Below are 22,512 nucleotides of genomic sequence, written 5' to 3' on the forward strand. Positions count from 1 at the left end.
ACATAAGCTAAAATATCTTAGTTCTAGACTCTTGTAGTTTGTCATTTTGTTGTTGCTCATGTTATCTGGCCTGTTAGAGTTGTATAATACTATTTGCCATGATTAGATTGTTTTAGAGAAATGTTTCTCTAGTACACCTCAACTTAGAATGTATTAGGTGCTCGAATTTGTAAACTACTCTTGGCCTTAGTCATTGATTTGTATCAATTTGAGATAAAAACTCTAGATTGTATTAGACTGTGTAAAATGTATTTATATCAACTAGAATGTATTAGTTTCTCAAGGCTGTAAAAATCCATATTTACATAAAGTACAGTTTGTACTAATTCCAAATCTATGTAACTTGAACTCGAAATGTAATTAGAACTAAATATAATTACAGATATAAATATAACAGAGATATTTCAATATTCTAAATCATCAAAATCCATCTCTTATGGAATATATCTCTAAGAAAATATGATCAAAAAATAAATATTAAGTCATGATATTTTTTAGATTAGTGTTGCAACATTAATATGACAACAAGTTCAAAAAAGGGATATTACGGAAATTTTTTTTAGAGGTCTCGTGCTATATCAAAAATATTTCACTCTTCGCTCAAAAATATATTCTCACATCTATCAAAAGAGTTTTTATTCAAAGTTTATTAATATTCATGATTGGAATATCAATATCCAGTTTTATAACCAATTCCATGTATACTTATAGTAATTTTCTCCCGTTTCGAAAATCAGTATTTCTCGGAGAAAATTAATCAAAAAAACACAAAAATATTTCCTACCATCCAAATATATTTTATATATTAGGAAATATATTTTAAGTATTTATTCAAATCAAAACTTTGGTCAAAAGATCCATCTCTTTCATTTCAAGATCAATGGTATTTTTACTCGGAAGAAAATCTGACAGAACAGTTTTAAATCTAGATAAAATAATTCCACATACTAGAATGAATTGAAATTTGGTATGGATCATTTAAATGGTATTTTCTAAGTATCGTAAAAATTTCATAAGATTTCGAGAATTTTTGTCCGGGCACAAAAATCGAGGTAGTTAGTCCCATAGTTGACCACGTTTGACCTAGTTACCGTTGACCAAGGTTGACCAAAACTTGCATGACATCATTTTATAATATTTTTCCAAGCTAAAGAGCCACAAAGTTGCTGGTATTTTTCCAAGAAGTATCCCTCTTCATCTCTTTCAAATTCTAAACGCATACTTCTTCTTAAAAACCTTATTTCTCTTATATATATATATATACATTTACACAAGGTTTTTATAACCCAAAATTAGCTTCACCCAAGCTTCATCCTACCAAATGAGCTCATCCACTACCACTTCCCGGCCTCCTGAAGGGCAGCCCAAGTTCGACCCCGGCCGAACCTCCAGCGAATTTTTCCAATGAACTTTTCCGACCGTTTCTCAAAAGTGGTAACTTTTAACTTCTTATTTGAGTTCTTTTTATTTGAGCTTTGTACTTAACTTCTCTACTTCATGTTAAGCTCTAATACGAGATCTCTTATAAAGAAAGTCCTCAAGCGAAAAGAGAACTAAGATTCGAACTCGAAATTCGAATAAGTACTTAATCTTCAAAAAATCATTTCAAGAAGAAGATCTATAAAGAGAAGTACTGAATCTCCAAAGCTGAGATTATATTTGACACAAGTTCACGAGTTAGCCAATTAATTTCACGCTATTTAATTGGATCTTGGATAACAAATATTCGTGCACATAAAATATTACGAAGTATCGTTTAATCTCATCTAACATCTTTAGTGTTCCGGGGGATTGTAAATCGATCTATAAACACTTCGTAATTTGTCAAATATCAAAACGAATTAAGTTCATGAATTAGCCAATTACTTTCACGTTATTTAATTGGATCTTGACTAACAAATATCATGCACATTAAATATTACGAAGTATAGTTTAATCCCTTCTAACATATTTAGTGTTCCGGGGGATTATAACTCGATCTATAAACACTTCGTAATTATCCATTATTTTTAAAGAAGAATCAAATCCATGAGTTAGCCAATTAATTTCACGCTCTTTAAATGGATCTTGGCTAACACATATCGTGTATATAAATAATTACGAGACATATCGTCTAAACCCCATATAACATCTTTAGTGTTCCGTGGGGTTATTATTCGATATATATAAACTACTCGTAATTATTTGTCTAAACTTCAAAAGTACAATCTTAAGCCAATTATTTGCACTTCATTTATTTGGATCTTGGCTAAGACTCATAAAATCTTATAAACCGTGCTTGAAGTTAAAAGTATATTTTGACTACATAATTGTCAAAACATAAGTATACTAAAATCCTTAAGCATACGAGCTTAAAGGATATTTACAATTCCGAGATTGTAACTAAAGTATTCTTCGATCTACAAATACTTAATCGAAATAAGAAGAATACTAAAGAAGTCATAAGCTATAAGTGCTTTATATAAAAGACTTCTCATATTACTCCACAAATTCATTTAATCTATAAAGGAGTAATTATAAATATACTTGGACTACTATTTATTATCTTAAGTCAAGTATTCTTATTTAGTTTTAATATTCTTATTTGAATATTATACTATCTTGTGGGCTAGTACCGTAACATACTAGTTCAAAATAAACCTTTCTCTATACTTGTTGTTTTGTGGATTGTCTTATTAGTTTTGTATTGAGGTGAAGTGACGTGATGCGATTCTCGTTCTAAGAGCCAAGTTCTAGAGGTACTAACCCAGTAGTTAGTACTCTTCGCACCGGGAAGAAGAGGAAAGACCCAAGACCGGATCACTAATATCCAAAACCGACAAAAGCTAAGGAAGACAAGTCCACACAAAGGATTCTACATCAACTTTGAAGAAATAGCAGGGAGTTATTGTTTAAGATAAGTTGTGTAGGTATTACATTTATTTGGAGGTGGTGACCCTTGTGTTATGCACCAAGACAAATACTTGTAAGGGTGTAAAGGCTTCTCCGCCTACTAAAGGAGCGAGTTTATTATAAGGGAAAATCTCGAGTCCAGGAGAGGAGCTCGGGGACTGGACGTAGGGGTGAATGAATCTATTAGAGGTTGCGCCATCGCGAATCAGGATAAAATCATCGTGTGTTATTTTCTTTCTTGCACTTTATTTTTCCGCACATATAAACTGCATAACTACTCGATAAATTTTTAAAAAGGGATAAATTATTTTAAAACGCCATAATAATTTTTAAATTGGTAATTAAGCTATTGAACCCCACCTTATAGCTTAATATTGCCCTCTTACGGGACCTTACAGAAAGCTGAAGATAAAGTAGTTTTTCAAAGGAAGAAATCAAAACTCCAATCTCCACAGAAGGGGCGCAGCACACAAGAATCACTTCCTCAAAGTGGAAGTACAGCTGTTGAGACTCCAACCACACAAGAACCACCCATTGAAAGTGAGGGTGAAGGAATTACTGTACAAAGAACTATTCCTGATAATGCTCAAGGGAGTTCTTTTTTTGTGGAAGCTGAAGTTACAGAACACATTCAATAGAAGGAAGCTCATCAAGAGCACTTAGCAAAAATGGATGATGTTATAAATGATCCTGTGTTTGAGGGAAGCACACAAGAACCTTCAACTCAAAGTGTTGAAGCAACTTCAAAACCTCTAGTCACACAAGAACCATCATTTTAAAGTACTGATGCAGACAAATATTCAAATCCTGACACATGGTCATTTCCAGACACAGCAGTTCCTGACAAGTCAAATCCTGATGGTGCTATTCCTGACACAAAATATCCCGATCAAGGTGTTGAGTTGGTTATTGCAAGGGAAAACACTAGAGCAATCTTGGTACCTCCAATTACTGCTATTCCAATGGAAACAACTCTAATATGTACATCTCTTTCTCACACTGCTACTTTATCTACTAGTATGACTGTAAATAGCCCTTTATATAAGGCTACCCCTATATATATGATTGTGGACCATTTTTCTTTGCCACTTGTTATTTCTTCTATTGTGAGTGAACAGAGCCTTTTCTAGTGAGAATGTGGGAAAAGAATTAGGGAAAAATAGAATTACTGAAAGGCAGTGTCCTGCACTGGCAAAATGATAGGTAAAATTGAGTGATAAAATTGAGCAAAATATTACTCTCAAAAGTAATTTATGTGTGAGAAGTGATGAGATCACTTTAAAAGAAAAGAGAGATTTAGATGTTACTTGTTCTATCGTTTCATGTTCATCACCAGAAGTTGGGCCTTCTAAGTAAATTCCCGATCTTAAGCTTAAGGGCAAAGTGGATGAGCCAGTTCCTGACATTCCTGATGTTCCTGGTCAAATCTTAATTCTGATTCTAACTCAGATGGTGATAATCCTGATGAAGCACATCTCAAGGCTGTTATTGAAGCTTTCAAAATGTCTAACTATGGATCTAAATCAGGATATGCTACTCTTGATCCTTATAGAGAACATGAGTGGAATCATTCCTTGAGGCTGCCCAGTGAAAGAATCTTTAGAGAAGTTGCTCAATCGCTTGCAGATCATGATGTTAATTCTACTTCAAATCCTGACTTGAAGAATGTAATCAAAGCTACTACTGTGTTGGTCAAAGGGATGCACTCCTTTATTTCTTCCTTAAAGAATTCCAATGTTGATCTGAAAGAAGAAGTGACTGACCTTTCTGTGACCATCTAAGGCACTAACAAGCATAATGGCTTGGTAAAAAGGATGTTGAGCATGGAATCTAAATAAAAACAAATGACAGAGAGACTAGAAGCTAGGATGTTGAGTATGCTCTACAAATTCTTCTTCTTACATTTTTTCTTTCTATTTTTTTGGCATCAGACATTACTATAGAATTTATGCTTATTCTGCAAAGCATAAATTGAGGGAGATTGTTGGAAAATGTCTAAGTCAGAAATTATCATCGAAAAGAAGGTTAGTAAATATAATCTAGAGGAAGAAGCCACAATGAATATAGTTGCCAAGGCGAAAATGGTTCTCATAAGTGCACTTACAGAAAAAGAATATAAAAGGGTAATTAATTACAAGTCGGCACTAGAAATGTGGAACAAATTAGTGGTAACCTATGAAGGAACCACTGATATAAAAGATTCTCGGATGGAAACATTGATCCAAGAATATGAGAACTTTAACTCCAAGAAGGAGAAAATATTATTGATATGGAAACAAGATTTACTCGTATTATCGATGAGTTATCTCAAGTTGGAAAGAATTATACTCAAAATGAAAAGAATAGAAGAGTGCTCAAATCTCTACCTCCTAGTTGGAACGTTAAAGTTACTACTATAAAAGAGATGCACAATCTAAATGAGTATAAAATTGATAATTTATTCAGAAATTTTCGTGCTTACGAGGAAGATAATATTACGAAAAGGGTCATTCCAAAAGTGGAAGATAAAAAAAATATTATGGCTTTAAAAGCTATATTAATCGATAAAAATGAAAATGAGGAAGAGTTAAACGATGTACTCCAAAATCTCGATGAAAGTGAAATTGAGTTACTTATAAGACAATTCCGTCGTGTGCTTTAAAGTAAAGCCCAAAGATACAGAAAAGGCTTCATTAAATCACATAATCAACAAAGAGTTTTTAACTCTAATGAAAGGCCAAATTACTCTCAAAATTATTCTTCCAACTACAAAAGTAATTTTCCGTCAACGAGCTACAATAAAGGCAAAGGCAATCAAAATATAAATACCTATAATAATGCCAATGTATCTACAAACCATCCTGTTTATACTCCTCCAAAATCCAAAGATCCATCTCCGGAGGAAACACAAGATGTGTGTTTTGAGTGTAAACAACCCGGTCACTATAAAAGAGAATGTCCTAAACTTTCAAAGGGATGAAGTCTCGTGGCCGAAAATGGTTGGGATTTAAGTGAAGATGAAGAAGCTCCGGAAGCTAGTGAAGAATTGGTCCCTCGTAGATATTAATAAGCATGACTAAATTGAACTTGGTAGTAAGTTATAAAAATAAATATAAAGATGTTGAAAAAGGCTTCACTTACTATGGTCCGAGAAGATGGAAATTGAGGAAATACATCATACTCAAATAAAGAATATACTCGGATGATGGACTTAAGAGTCCAAGATGAGGATGAGATTAGATCTCTAAAAAATAAAAACCATCTCATTAAGATTGAAGTAAATAAACTTCAAGAAAATATACTCAATATTGAAATGGAGAATATATCACTAATTCTCAAATCTGAAGAGATGGAACGTGAAAAGATACAATTGAATGACAATATTGGTAAATTTCACGTTAATCTGAACCTCAAGATTCTGAATGAATCAAATGTTCAAGATACATAGACATCTTATAAAAACAATCTTGATAAAGAAAAAGGGCAATTAGAAACCAATGAGCTTAAGATTGAAGCTCTAAGGTTAAAAGAAGAGAATCATAAACTCATAGATCAAGTTAAGGATCAAGAAAGAACCCTTAACAACAAGATTGATGCCTTAAAGAAAGAAAATGAAAATCTTGACAAAGATTTACAAAAGGCAATAAGATGTTAGATAAAATGGTACATACAAAAATCTCATATAATCATGAAGGTTTGGCATATGATAATAACTCTCCTCCTAAAAGAGAGGTTCGAAAATTTTTACCACCAATAAAGATTTCACCTAAATCACCATCTTATAAATGTTTTTATTGCAATAAAATTGGATATATCGTTAAATATTGCAAATTAAGAATGGTGAAATTAAGGGGAAGCATGTGTGGATTCGGAAGGAATCATATAAGAAAATTGATAAACGTATGTCTTACAAAAATATGGAATATAAAGATGCGTGAACCCGTAGAGTTTACCCAGTACGCACCCGAAGGATAGCGGCTGCGGGTTACCTACGATAAAAAAAAGAGGCAACAAAGGTCTCATCAACCTACTATGTTTCAAAATAAAAACACACAATATCATGTCAATGGTATTAATTATGCATTTGAAGACAACCACCTTGCAGTAGAAATACTTATGCTAGTTACCATGCTAATAATAGATATATTGTTTAATATGCTCAATGTAGATTTCATGATAACTCTACATATTATCAACCTCAAGCCAAGTATTATGCACCTATAAATATTTATGTGCCTGACGATGGTTATACTATGCCTAAATTCTTTTGTGCAAATTCAAATATTAATTATGATGTACTAACCAAAGCATCCAAAAAAGGGTACCTATATATTTAATTGATTAATTTTGTAGATTTGTCTTGCCGCAAAATAAGACATTTGAAATCTTGATAGGGAATATTTGAGACATGTGATCGGTATTAAGTCAATTTTTTAACAAAAAATATCATGTTCGGAATCGTGACGTTGTATAAATTGTCTCGGATAAAGATTCAGCTAATTAAGCCCAAGAATGGAGATTGGATTCTAGCTTGTTGACTCGCCACTCATCCACTGCACTAACTGGAAAGTCGACTCACTCATTGACCAGGTTGAACAGGTGAGTCATGTGAGAATCAATGCCATAGGCTCAGGTGTGAAAGACCGTTAGCAAATTCTCTGCTCTTAAATTTTATTAGTGAAAATTGCCTTGATAAAATATTATACCAGAGGTGATCTTCTATTTAATTTGTTTCTTTCAAAAAAAACTGTTGGGAATTCTTGAAATGCCTACTATATTAAGAAAATTTGACTAGAATCGTTACTGTATTGTGAAGATATCTTGAGCCAATTACTATATATATTCTCAGAATTTGCTTAGTATTGCACAATTACTCTCTGCAGTATCCAGGAAAAACTTCTATCTATGTAGCTATCTAGTCAAGATATTGAGCTCAGTAAATAGTGTAAGTTTTATGAAATATTAATGTTTAATGTCACTACTATTTACGTAGAGATGCTAGGTGTTATGACACATAATTTTTCGGCATGACCATGCTTGAAAATGGTCCGGTCAATCAATGGTCAATATCACTATCGAGACTGTATTAGTTATAGTCTATGCCAATGATATAATATAATTGATATTTTATATTTGTTTAGATTGTATTAGATATAGTTGATGTCCACTATGTAAAATGTATGGAGGATTGACTATATATAATTTTTCAAGAAAATCTTAAAGGCCGTGTGGTCTGTAGCAGCACTAAACATGTAATTCTGTAACATAATTTAAAGTTAACTATTAGAGTTTTGATTGACTTAAATTGTTGAATTATGATTGATATTCTCCAGCTGTTTGTGTTAATGATCAAGTTTTTAGTTGAAGAATACATAGATATCAACTCTCAGAAATAAGAACAGGTGCAAGAAGTATTAAAGATCAGATGTTTCAAGAACTTAGTCTGCAATTTGTATATAAGTCTGGTACAAAACTCAAAAACCTTTGAAGTTATGCACTGTTTCGCCAAGTCAAATTTGAAAATTGTTGAGTGCATCGATGAATCAAGTAAGTCCCATATGAATAGTATACCATGGGCTCAGGTATATCTTTATGTAAACTTCATATGATATTTGATAAATTCCTCAATCTGATCAAAATGGTGATTATTACTAGCAGTCGTAAGAAACTTAGATATCAACAAGTGACATGTTTGTTTAGCTATCAATCACTTGAATTCTATGCTAAACTAAATTTGGTAAGGAGATACATTACTTGTGTAATATATGTTTCTGGTCCGTCTCTTAATTTACAACAACGGTGAAATTATATTTTATGGATTTGTACTATTTGAAATGTTAAACTAACTTGCTTTCTTGGTCAAAATGTATCCTTGCTAGTGATCACTAAAAGAATGCAATGCAATGTTGGTTATACATGATATTTGTATAATTAATCACATGTAATATGCATTCTTAAAAGTGCATACTATATGCTGGTTATCTTAACTGGTAAGATTACAGTTTTATTGGGAAGACACAATAAGCGCAGATGAATGCTGACTGATCAATTGATAGTTGCCTATCCGAGTTGCACTTAGTTGAGTCAAGCAAGTTGGAAGAATTAATGTCAAAACAACCTAAATAGAAGAATAAAATGTGTCTCTTTGAAACTTAAACTTATCTTTCTTTATATACAAGTGGCTCTGTGTTTTGTCTAGAAGCATTGACAAGCATTTGCACTCATCAAATTGTAATCTAGATTCTAGAGTCAACTGCAATTCATATATTTGTTTTTGTATCTGCAACATCTTGTGCAAGTAGTCATTTGCTAGTGTAATCTAGTATATAGAGTGTCTTTATAAGCTTTGCTAGAGTCCACTCATTGTATCTTCTGCATAGTACTGAAAGTTTAGAATGCGTATCTTAGAACTTACTGTTTAAAGATAACTTCATCACTACGTCTGCATTCATGCTAATCCTGACCTCTTTTCCAACTTGCTTAAACACCTAGATGCTTATACTTTAATCTATTCACATATGTACAATGCATAAGGATCAGTTATTTTGCACATCAAGATAATTACAAGTCACTAAAGTCTAATGTCATGTAGTCTTTTATGACTCTGTTTGAAATAAGATTAAAGATTGTTTATCCTCATGCACAAGAAGTAAAATCATGCACATTAAAAAGCATGTTATGATATAAGTTTTATTATCTAAATGACACCTCATTCTCATATTTCTACTATATTTCTTGATCCTCATATTTTTGTCATGATATTTGACCTTCCTGATCAAGGTCAATTTGAGTTAATTGAGGAATAATCTTTTGATTTTGGTGGTGTATAATAATGTACTGTTACTGCTATATTTATACATTGATATCCTATTTAAAAAGTATGTATATTAACTGATATCTTACAACTTGGATTGAATGCTTTAAGTAGTATAATAAATGTACTCCTTGATTATTCTATTGGGTGGATCCTCACTAATTAAGAATGAACTAGTCTACTTGGTTTGTCCGACACGTTTACAAAATCCTATATCATGCTTACTGACTTGTTAAAATTATATGTTAATTAGGTGGTACAAGTGTTAACAGATTTTGATGAATTGCCACTGGTATATTGGAGCTTTACCTTCAGGTCAAAATAGACTATTACAAAGTCAGCTAGGAATGTTCTCTATTTTTCCTTCTGACATTGTCCCTGTATTGTTATGCATTTCATTTTAGAAGTATCAGTGCACTCACTTGTACTTCATATATGTTCCTGCATAATGCACCTAACTTGCTTCATGACTTCTCTGCATTAAACATGAATCAGGTGACCCAGGGTGTAATTAAGCTTGTCAATTTCTATTGTAATGAATGCCTACTGATATGCTCTCTAGAGCATGTATCTGTTATCACTCAACTGTTTTTTTGGCTCAGTTTGCATATCATTCAGTGTAATAGACTGTTAAAATTTTACTTGTAATGTCTATTTGTAGACAGCTGGAATGGAGGAACTTTAGTTAAGGTCAAATGGATCCTCACCAAGTTAGAATACAATCTTTTGATTAGGATGTCCCTGAATTTATATTGCCCTATGTGCTAGGTCTTTCCTGAAATAAACACTATGGATATAACAGATGATCTTGGTTAATGTATTAAAAGATAACTTGTATGTTAATTTAGTAATCAATGCAGCTTGTTTAGAGGTCAATATTCTCTTGTCATAATTTGTGTTGTGCAATATTAGAATACAAAGTGCCTCAGATCTGTGCACAAACACATTCTGTTACACATATAGAACTGATAAAACAGGGCAGAGAAGTTACTATATGCTTCATAAAATTTCCTGAACTGTCGTAAGCTGTCAATCTTGTTGCAAAGTTGATAAAATATCAAAAGAAAGGGAACTTGTGGACTTGGTGTTCTCTAGCTCTATTTGCAGATCATGAAATTTAGATTCTACAACTGAATCTATTTGTTGCCAAGCAAAGCTCTGCAAATCTAGTAAGTTGTGCAGAACTGATGGTACTTCTGTAAGCTCTCTACATCATTGTACCTATATATTTTATTTGCTAGTTATACTCAATCCAGGATAAGAAAATATGCACACTGCGCAAGTATGTTTAAAATATCACTGCTGAATTATTTCTGCTATTTTACAAGAAGTAGTGGAAGTCATGTTTCAGATTTTATACTCTGACAGCCTGCATCAGTTTGCGTTGATTTCTCAGCGTGTATTAGTGATAGTGAACTGCAAATCTGCAACAAATGAGATAATGACTAAAATTGATTAGAACAACAGATCGCTTGAACTAGGTTTTAATATAATAATCTTGATATATGTAGAGCTCCCGTTAGTTGCAAAAATTGTTCTGAAAAATACACAGTGTTACTATTGATAGTGAGGCAAAGAGTTGTATGCTAAAAGAACACTTTAGTTCAAAAGTATTTAGACAAAGTGACTAAGTGATAACATTTTTTTGTTTCAACCTTATGTTTGTTACTTTATGAATATCATGAACTTGCTCTTAGTCATGTCTGACCTATCAGGTACCCTTGCAGTTTGTATACAACGTTTATGTTCATTGCTGTATTTAAATAGATACTAGATACTTCCATGTCTATGGGTATTTTAGTTAAAAATAAGCTACTGATAATTGTGAATTTAACTAAAATCTTATTAGAATTCTCTGCATTACATATATCTTGATCATACTAGAATAGTTGCATACGAACTAGATTGTGAGAACAGGTGCTGCACTTGCGGAAGGAATTGCTCTAAGCTATTAGTTATACTACAAAGTTGGTAAAAGATCCGAAGAAATGGAACTTGCAGGCTTCAATGTTCTTTTGCTTATTCAGCACACGTTGGAAAGCTAAAATATGTTTGTAACCGTCTATCCTTAAACATATTTGACATTTCTACTATTTATGAGTCACAACTGTTTTGCATCAAAATGAGTCATCTGCAAAAGTTATAAGCTGGATCAAGACTGGTACCTGCAACTGAAGTATATCATGGTATGCAATTCTTGTAAGTATAGTACTGGTTTATTCCTAATCATACAGGTATGCTTAAACTTCTTTGATATACTAGTTCACAAAACAGCAGTGGTAAAACTGTGATTTCCTCCTAGTAACTGATTTTTATTAAATGATTATATATCACTGTGGAAATAATCTTTAGACTAATAGTACTTTAAAGAAAATAACTACTTGATATAAATCTCAAATAAATTGTATGCTAGTATGGGCTTTGTACCAACAATTACCTCCTCTGTAATCTCTTCAGTAGTAAATAATTGTCTCTAGCATTGATATTGACCAAAAATGAATATTTAGTATGAAATTTTTGATAATATCCATGCAGTGTATATATTAAATTTTTTATACTTGGTGTTAGATTACATTAGAGAATTCTATAAGGAAACAGGTGAATGCCTTTTATTTTTTAAATATGATAATTCTGCAAAACTGGTAAGCATAAGCAGGTGCACTTCTCAGTATACATATTGCATATTAGAGTGTCCATGCTTGGTATTAACTGATGAAGTATCTTATGATGATCTGCAAATATATCTTCAACTTCTGCAGGAAAAGAACGTACCAATTCTTATGATAATTAACCTACAACAACAAGATTAAATATAATTAGTAGTTTATGGTATATTTGGCCTGTGCTTTAGACTGTTGTATATTATTATAACACCTCTGTTAGGTCCCGAATTATCATAGAAGGGGGGTTGAATACGATAATCACTAAATTAAAAATTCTTTCGAATCTTTAGCGGATAAAATATTTAGTACTCGGTTAGCGGTTTCATGTTCTTGAGAGGAATAGTGTTTGGAACGATAAAAACAAGGAACACAAGATATTCGGAAAAATATATATTCGTATATAAATCCTCGGTGGTGTTGCTACACTCCGGTAAATAAATTAACCGGCTACAATTTAAGAACAATAAAGTTCCTAACTTCTACAAAGATTTACAAATCAAATCCTATATAATAATTTAGTTTTTGTTTGTACTAGGATTCAATTACCGGGTAACGATTATAATGCCCCTAAGAATATACGAGAGTTAAATCGGGCATTATAACGTTACTCCGGTGAGAAGTTAAACGGATAAACAAATAGCTTGAGCTTCTCTGTAAATCAATGCTGCCATTTTCACTTCTCTTTTGGGAGAGAAGATGAACAGTAAATAATTCAGAATGAATGACTGATTATCTTCTGCTGCAAAGTGTAGACTTTATCCAATAATTTTGTGGTTGAGAATTGAGGAGCTCTGTGGCGACAACTTTGTTATGTGGCGATTGGCATGTGTGGCGACAAGGAGGTACATGGTAATTGTGTGGCGACAGGTTTTGTTCAAGTACATGTAAATGTACTTAACTTATAAACCACAACATCTATGGCGACAATGTCCCCCCTTGTTTCTTTACTTCTTTTTTTTCTTTTCCTTTTATTCTTTTCTTTTTCTTTTTTGTTTTCCTTTCCTTTTCTTTCTCTTTTTCTATTTTCTTTTTCTTTTTTTTGTTTCTTTTCTTTTTCTCTTTTCTTTTTTTTGTTTCTTTTCTTTTTAAGTTTAAATTGTAATTAAATTAATTTATAAAATAAACTTAAATATAACTTATTTAAATAAACTAATTTAGATTTATAAAATAAACTTATTTAAAGTTTATAAGATAATCATTTTAAGTTTATTAAATAAATTATATTAAAGTCCACTAAATAAATTTATTTAATTTAACAATTAAACTTTGAGCTTCGCCAGTCCCCTGAGCTGTTTAGCTGTATACCCCGCGCACCTCTTCTCGTACTTTAACAGATAAACGTTCAATCCAAGTACGTTCCTCAACGTAACAATCCTTCTATAAATAATATTCAGATTCCTTTCACGAGCTGTTGACGCCTAGTGCAACTGGTCTGGTTCACAGACGACTAACCCCAATTCAGGTCTTCGTATTATAGCCTTGATTACATTGTTAAGCTTGCCTCAACTTTATTGCTTCGAACACTGACTGTCAATAAACAATTGTACTTTCACTGGAATCCTTTCTGATACTTTAGACAACGTCTTCATTAACCTCTGTCTATACCCTGTCTTCAATTCTTCAGATTCCTATGCTTCGAACAATGTCTATCTTCATTCAACGGCAATACACTGAAATCTTCTGGTAGCACTTGTATATTGAATCTTCAACAATTCTGAAATCCTGAAAGTCTTTAACCTTTGTTCTTCACTGAGGCATGATCATATTAATGAACTTCTTTCAGTGACCTGTAGACAGACTTCAGGCCTTCTTCTAATCTCCTGATTCTTTGTATTTTCCTTATCTTCATTCTTCCTGATTTCTTGTATAGACGTAATATTATTAACCTGTCTTGTTCTAGTGTTGTTATTGTGTTGAGTTATCACGTAACTGTTCATACAGCTACGTAGTCTCACCAACAGTCTCTCCCTATTTGATTGTTAAACTTAACAAACAAATTAAATAGAGATGATAACTCAACTAACAACTAGAAAAAGTAATGTACCAGGACTTGTAAATAATGTTACTGGTTTTCTGGATCAAATACTGCATTTCCAGATTTCTTGAGTAACTGAAATGAAAGATTCTTGTTCCTCTAGCACTGAACTTATCTTCAAGTAGTTTCATCTTCATTTCCTTGGTTCTTCAAATCTCTGCTAGATAATACTTCTAAGTCTTGAAATAATTATCAGCAGCTTCTTTTGTACAATTACATTTCCTGTTGAGAAGCGCATGTCTCTCTTGCTTCCCCCTATGAGAATCAACTGCTTAAAGGAGATCACCTTCGTCTACCACCTCTCCTGTACAATAGGATCCGCAGATAAGAACTAATGGTATTCCCCTTTTGGAAAACAGCTTCTCCCCTTATGAAGAATAATGATGAACCAAACCACTTCTTCTGATCACTAGGAAATCACCTTGTGTTTACCACCTCTCCCGTACAATAGGATCCGTAGTTACAAACAACAATGATGTGGTGTAGTGTACATGTACTTTACCTTTTTCCTCCTTCCTGCTATTTCTCCCCCTTAGTTGAGGAATCCTCCAAACTATTATATAAGCTTTTATCTCCCCCTTAGAGAAGGAATGCATGCTGTTGTCTGAAGGAGTTCTCATATGTTACTTGGTTGGAAAAGAAATAACAAGTCATAGTCTGATCAACCATGTCCCTTTAAATGCTGCAAGAATGACTTCACTGTTGATCATCATGTTCACCAATCTTCCCAACTCCTTATACCTCCCAACTGTGAGATCACCAAGTGTTACCAATTGTGAGTTCCCAAAGGTCCCGAAGTATTCTAATCCAATCTGTAAATGTTAGGTTCCTAAGAGTTAAGTTCCAATCATAAACAGATCGAGACCCGAAGTATCAAGAACCATGTTTAGGGATAGGGAATGGGATATGGTGTTTCTGTCTTTCTTCCTCACTGTGAGTGTGTGATTTTGTTTCGTGTACCTCACAAGTGTTTCACTCTTCTCTCCACTCGTGTTTACACTCATTCTCACAAGTGTATCACTCCTCTCGTAGCTCCAAAATCCAGTTGTACCTGCAAGGAAAATCACCTTAACCATCCTTAAGGAGGTCACATGTGGTGCAATGGGAGTTCACAAATCCCCATCCTTGTTAGACTCGTCAGATGAATCTGAGTCATAATCTACAAGTTGCTAGTTTCCCTTTTAGGGTTCCAGATTTGAACTCTGGGAAGGTAAACAATGATCCAAAGAATTTAGCATAAAGATCAAAGTTTCCTTCTAATGTCTGTGAAGACATTTCCTTGTGACTCATCAGGTAATATCTGAATCATTTTCAACAAGTTGCCGATCTGCACCTATGTCAGATCCACTATCCGCAGATGCATCCAGGTTTATTAGTCCTGGGGAGGTAGACACTGACCACTGACATATGGCTATTGGATCAGTATCCTCTCCTAATACCTGTAAAGGCAATTGGTCCATTAAAGAATCTTGAACAATCGAATCTGACCTTAAAATGGTCGAAACTCTTATTTCCATCAACTCATCCTTTGTGTGTGTAACCTTTCCTTGTGCATCAAGAATTGTTTATGTTTAAGGTGGTGACACTACATCGGATGCCTTGGCCGACAGGCGAATTTCAATAGACGCACCCTGTTGAGAGGATGAATCTAGTAACTGTTTTGTGCATTTTCATCCATTACGTCTTTTTGAGAAGATGTATGGGGGCTAGCAGTTTTCTCGATTTAAATACTACTCATCTTTGTAGGAGACAGAGCTGCTGGGTTGACTTCAGAACCTTCCTTATGTGGTGCACTAAGACACTTTCTCCCTCACGCTCATTCATACTTCATTTTAGTGGTAAGAGAGTGTTGGTTGGTTCTGTTTCTGTGTTTGTCTTTACAGTCTGGGATAGAAGTTGTGGGTTTTCAACCTCATGACTATCAATGACATAAGGCCATTGGAGGTTGAACCTGTATCACAGAACATATGGAAATATAGAGATAAAATGCATTTAAGATCTATAATGAATGAAAATTATGCATTTAATCTTTTGAGAGAAATGATGTACAGTTAGTGATTTCAAAAGATTTTAATGAAATAAGCAATCACCAATGTAGAAAGAAGTTTGATTTTTCTCTTAAAATTGTTCAAGTGCACAAGTCTGTTTTTATGCCTAAAAAGATAAATGATTTGATAAGACACAGACTGATGACCTAGCAGTATTAAGAAGAGAAATAAAGATTTTGTCTTTCAATATGAATGAGTTTTTAGAAAAACATTGATCACTTAGGGTAAAGTCTAAGCAATTCTAATTCATGTCAAAAGCTCCATAATCTATCTTTATAAAACTATTACTAACAACATTGTTTATTGATAAATAATCTTAATAAGACTGACTATGCTGCTATTTTCAAATTGTAGTGAATCTTTCAGATATAGCAACTCATATAAATCCACTAGAATTTAAAATCTCACAGTTATCTGCAACAAAATATTAACAATATATCATTGTCTGATACTTGTCATGTATTTTAGATACTAATAATTATGTTGCATCCTATTTTAAATATTAAAATAAGATATCAATGAATTAAATACCAATTATCTATCAAAAAGACATCAGCATTCAATTTCATATATCGTACAATTGTTAACTCCTAACAACTGTAATATTTCAAACAATATTGGTTCGATAAATAAAGCAACATTAACCAACATTGACTTGTTTACAATCTTAGAAAAATATTCTAAGTTCCATATACTTTGATCCATTGAGTATTGCATCTATTATCAAAGTGTTTAGGAATTTGCAAATAAGTATAAAAATTATTCTAGGTGAACAACATATGGTTACTTCTAATAAAGTAAAATCTTCATTGACCATAGTTGTACTTCAAGAGATATTTTTACACTTTTTATATTAGTATAAGTGACTGGGGATAAACATTGATTACTTAGAAGAGTTTTAAGTAATGTCACAAATACTAATAGTTCATAATTAGTTCATAGTTAAACTCTTAACTAAGTATCATTGACTGATATGAGTCAAGAATTAGCACACAACTAATCATGCTACAATCATGATTCTGATTTCAGTGAATTCTTGAGATATAAGCATTGCTAAATTCACTAAAACCAAAATCTCATAATTAACTTATAACACATAAGTTACAATCAATATACTAGATATCAATTGTTGACAAATTTAGTTATAATCAATCATATTGCTTATTTATTTTAAGTTAGTTTGAATTATGGAGCAAATAAGTAATATTTTCATAATTATCACTTAAATATCCTTTCATAATTAAATATTTTCATAATTATCCTTGAATAATCACTAATATAATATATGACTTATATACATGGCAATCACTCTCTGGATAATTAGTAATTTTAGAAATACTTTCTAAGCATATAAAATATTGAGAGTTTTATACACATGACTTAGAAAATACTTCACTTTTCAATATTAGTGATTTTAGAAATAAGCATTGATTACTTAGAACAAAAATTTCAAATAATATCACTAATACTAAAAGTATCACAATTATTCGTACAAGATACAAATAACTATGTTGCATACTATTTTAATATAATTTAAGTTATGAGACTGATATAGAATAGAATTGTCTACAGTCATAATTTAAATCAATTAAAATAATATTCAAACTTAATGCTATAATACCCAACTACCACAAGTGTATATGACATTGTAATCATGATAATCAAGATAGTAGCACTAAGTACGAGATACTGGATTACTGATAAATTCACAAGTCCTTTAAATATTGAAGATTTAATACTTGTGAACTTATATTAAGAATTCCTTACATATGGGATTTCCAACTAATATGCAATGAATGATATCCCACACTTACAAACCAGTCTTGAAAAATTAACTTTATCAAGTGAATTAATAAATGTTTCTGTCAGTAACTCTTTAACTAAAAGACATGCTCTCGAATTAAATGATACCTGGTGTGAAGGTGCCTTGTCATAGAGTGTTCACAGAGTTGTTGGATTTGCGTTTATTTCTCATCATAACAAGAAATCAATCTTCTTCCACGAAGTTGACAGCTTCCCGAATTATCGTAGAAGGGGGGTTAAATACGATAATCACTAAACTAAAAATTCTTTCGAATCTTTAGCGGATAAAATATTTAGTGCTCGGTTAGCGGTTTCGTGTTTTTGAGAGGAATAGTGTTTGGAACGATAAAAAAAAGGAACACAAGATATTCGGGGTAATATATATTCGTATATAAATCCTCGAGGGTGTTGCTACACTCCGCTAAATAAATTAACCGGCTACAATCTAAGAACAATAAAGTTCCTAGCTTCTACAAAGATTTACAAATCAAATCCTATACAATAATCTAGCTTTTGTTTGTACTAGGATTTAATTACCGGTAGCGATTATAATGCCCCTAAAAATATACAAGAGTTAAATCGGGCATTATAACGTTACTCCGGTGAGAAGTTAAACGGATAAACAAATAGCTTGAGCATCTCTGTAAATTAATGCTGCCATTTTCACTTCTTTTTTGGGAGAGAAGATGAACAGTAAATAATTCAGAATGAATGGCTGATTATCTTCTGCTGCAAAGTATAGACTTTATCCAATAATTTTGTGGCTGAGAATTGAGGAGTTCTGTGGCGACAACTTTGTTCAGTGGCGATTGACATGTGTGGCGACAAGGAGGTACAGGGTAATTGTGTGGCGACAGGTTTTGTTCAAGTACATGTAAATGTACTTAACTTATAAACCACAACATCTGTGGCGATAATGTCCCCCCTTGTTTCTTTACTTCTTTTTTTTCTTTTTCTTTTATTCTTTTCTTTTTCTTTTATTCTTTTCTTTTTCTTTTTTGTTTTCCTTTTCTTTTCTTTCTCTTTTTCTATTTTCTTTTTCTTTTCTTCTTCTTTTCTTTTTTTTTTGTTTCTTTTCTTTTCCTTTTTTTTGTTTCTTTTCTTTTTAAGTTTAAATTGTAATTAAATTAATTTATAAAATAAACTTAAATATAACTTATATAAATAAACTAATTTAGATTTATAAAATAAACTTATTTAAAGTTAATAAGATAAATTATTTTAAGTTTATTAAATAAATTATATTAAAGTCCACTAAATAAATTTATTTAATTTAACAATTAAACTTTGAGCTTCGCCAGTTCCCTGAGTTGCTTAGCTGTATACCCCGCACACATCTTCTCGTACTTTAACAGATAAACGTTCAATCCAAGTACGTTCCTCAACTTAACAATCCTTCTATAAATAATACTCAGATTTCTTTCACGAGCTGTTGACGCCTAGTGCAACTGGTCTGGTTCACAGATGACTAACCCCGATTCAAGTCTTCGTATTATAGCCTTGATTACATTGTTAAGCTTGCCTCAACTTTATTGCTTCGAACACTGACTGTCAATAAATAATTGTACTTTCACTGGAATCCTTTCTGGTACTTTAGACAACGTCTTCAATAACCTCTGTCTATACCCTGTCTTCAATTCTTCAGATTCCTATGCTTCGAACACTGTCTATCTTCAATCAACGCTAATACACTGAAATCTTCCGGTAGCACTTGTATACTGAATCTTCAACATTTCTGAAATTCTGAAAGTCTTTAACCTTTGTTCTTCACTGAGGCATGATCATATTAATGAACTTCTTTCAGTGACCTGTAGACAGACTTCAGGCCTTCTTCTAATCTTCCGATTCTTTGTATTTGCCTTGTCTTCATTCTTCCTGATTTCTTGTGTAGACGTAGTATTATTAACCTGTCATGTTCTAGTGTTGTTATTGTGTTGAGTTATCACGTAACAGTTCATACAGCTACGTAGTCTCACTAACAACCTCTGCATCAATCTAGATAAATTGACAAATTTACTGTTCCGAAAATATACACACTTTGATCATTTCAAAATGCTTTGCAAAATAAAAATAAAATAAATAAATAAATAAATATAGTAGTATATGTTTTGTATTCTCTAACCGACTTGTAGATACAAGATGAACACCTTAAACTCCTGACAAGCTCTTTCACTATACTAAAGTTACTTGACTGTCATCAAGTATGCCTGCGCCAATTTGTAAGTTATTGTCAAGTCTTCTACTCGGGTATTATTCTTGTTCTCTTAACCAAAAAAAATTAAAATAAATTGTTATAGCTAGAATATGTTAGTTCTAGACACTTGTAGTTTGTCTTTTTGTTGTTGCTCATGCAATCTGGCCTGTTAGAGTTGTATAATACTATTTTCCATGATTAGATTGTTTTAGAGAAATGTTTCTCTAGTACACCTCAACTTAGAATGTATTAGGTGCTCGAATTTGTAAACTACTCTTGGCCTTAGTCATTGATTTGTATCAATTTGAGACAAAAACTCTAGATTGTATTAGACTGTATTAGACGGTATGAAATGTATTTATATCAACTAGAATGTATTAGTTTCTCAAGTCTGTAAAAATCCATATTTACATAAAGTATAGTTTGTGCTAATTCCAAATCTATGTAATTTGAACTCGAAATGTAATTGGAACTAAAATTCTCTTATTGAACTCATGTTTACAATTCATTTCGAGCAGGTATAATACAAGGTATCATTATTTTGTGTTAAATCGATTAAATTCTCTTAAGAAACAGAATTTTACAAAGTCCGAAATAATCTGTCATGCATAGTGTAAACAGTCTGTTCGTAATTGACTCAAAAGTACAAGTTGAAATGAATTTTGTACCTAAATTGATTTTAAGTACTTTCTATGCTTTTGATAAAATTTATATTACGGATAATACCATCAAATCCTTTTGGAATATAACCTGAAAATGATTTTCTAGCATTGCACCTGGTCACTATAATATCACTCACATTATAGTCCTATTCTATAAAACAATAGTTTATTAAAACTTATTTTAATCAATTTGGTTAAATGTTAACATACATAATCTATATATTCTTAAAGTGTACTCCTTAATTTACTCATTTTCCAAATGGGTAAATTTTTTTACCCATAACCCATATTAAGTATAAAATCACTAGATTCATGGATATATCCACAAAATTTACCCAATGGGTAAATAAATTTACCCTTGACCCATATTAAGTATAAAATCTATATATCCATGGATATATCCATATAAATTTACCCATTTTTTTACCCATCAACACACTAAACATGGAAATTTTTTGAATTTTAAAATTTAAACATCTTATCTAAGGAAAGATTTGCATGATTTTCTCACATCTGTTACAACACTAATTCAATGATAATTATTGGTTTCCTTATTCTCTCTCATTCTTTGCAAGCATGACCTAATTTTTTCATAAAATTCTTGATGAAGATTTGATGTGTATCATGTTCGTCATACAAGTTTACTGAATATGATGTTCATCTGTTAAAAGCAGGTTCATGATTTACTGAATATATCCGGATGGATTCTCGAGGAACAAGTACATCAGGTATTGATCTCCTTTGTCAGTTTACTTATAATAACATCATTTTGCAGATATCTGATTTGATCATGATTTTCTTATAGTTTCAAAATGACGTGTTCGTGGACGCAATGTTGAAAATATGTTTAAAAATCCATCAGATACAGAGAATCAAGGTAGTGTCCACTTTAATTCCATTTCTGATTCGTTTATTGAAAGTGATAATAATGCTCATGTATTAATTCAGTTGTCAAACGTCGTACGCGTGGGAAGAATGTGGACAAGAATCTCACAAATTCAGCGAACATATATGATACACGTAAGCTTTCTCTAAATAATTTCAGATTGGTTGATGTGTATATACATTTGACAAACCATGTTATGTAACATACCATGTATCTTCTCCGACTGAGCATATGAGTAATGATAATGTATATTGTTATACATATATTTGATGTGCTTATGTTAATAAAACATGTCATTCTGTAAGAACTCCGTTGTCAATTATTGATCAAAGCGTGACACTAGAACAAGGTATTGGTCTCATTGTTTATTCCGCCTGATTGTTTTTATACATGGATTGATAAATGTGTCCTGAAGTTTCTATTAACATTCAGGAATAAGACAGCTTTCGAAAGGTGTGTTTCATAGCGGAGTTGCTGCAAATCTGGAAAACAATAGAATGACATCAGAGTACATCAATGGTATCATTCTTCATCCA

The sequence above is a fragment of the Apium graveolens genome, chromosome 3, assembly GCF_009905375.1.
Source record: "Apium graveolens cultivar Ventura chromosome 3, ASM990537v1, whole genome shotgun sequence".
In the NCBI taxonomy this organism is placed as follows: Eukaryota; Viridiplantae; Streptophyta; class Magnoliopsida; order Apiales; family Apiaceae; genus Apium; species Apium graveolens.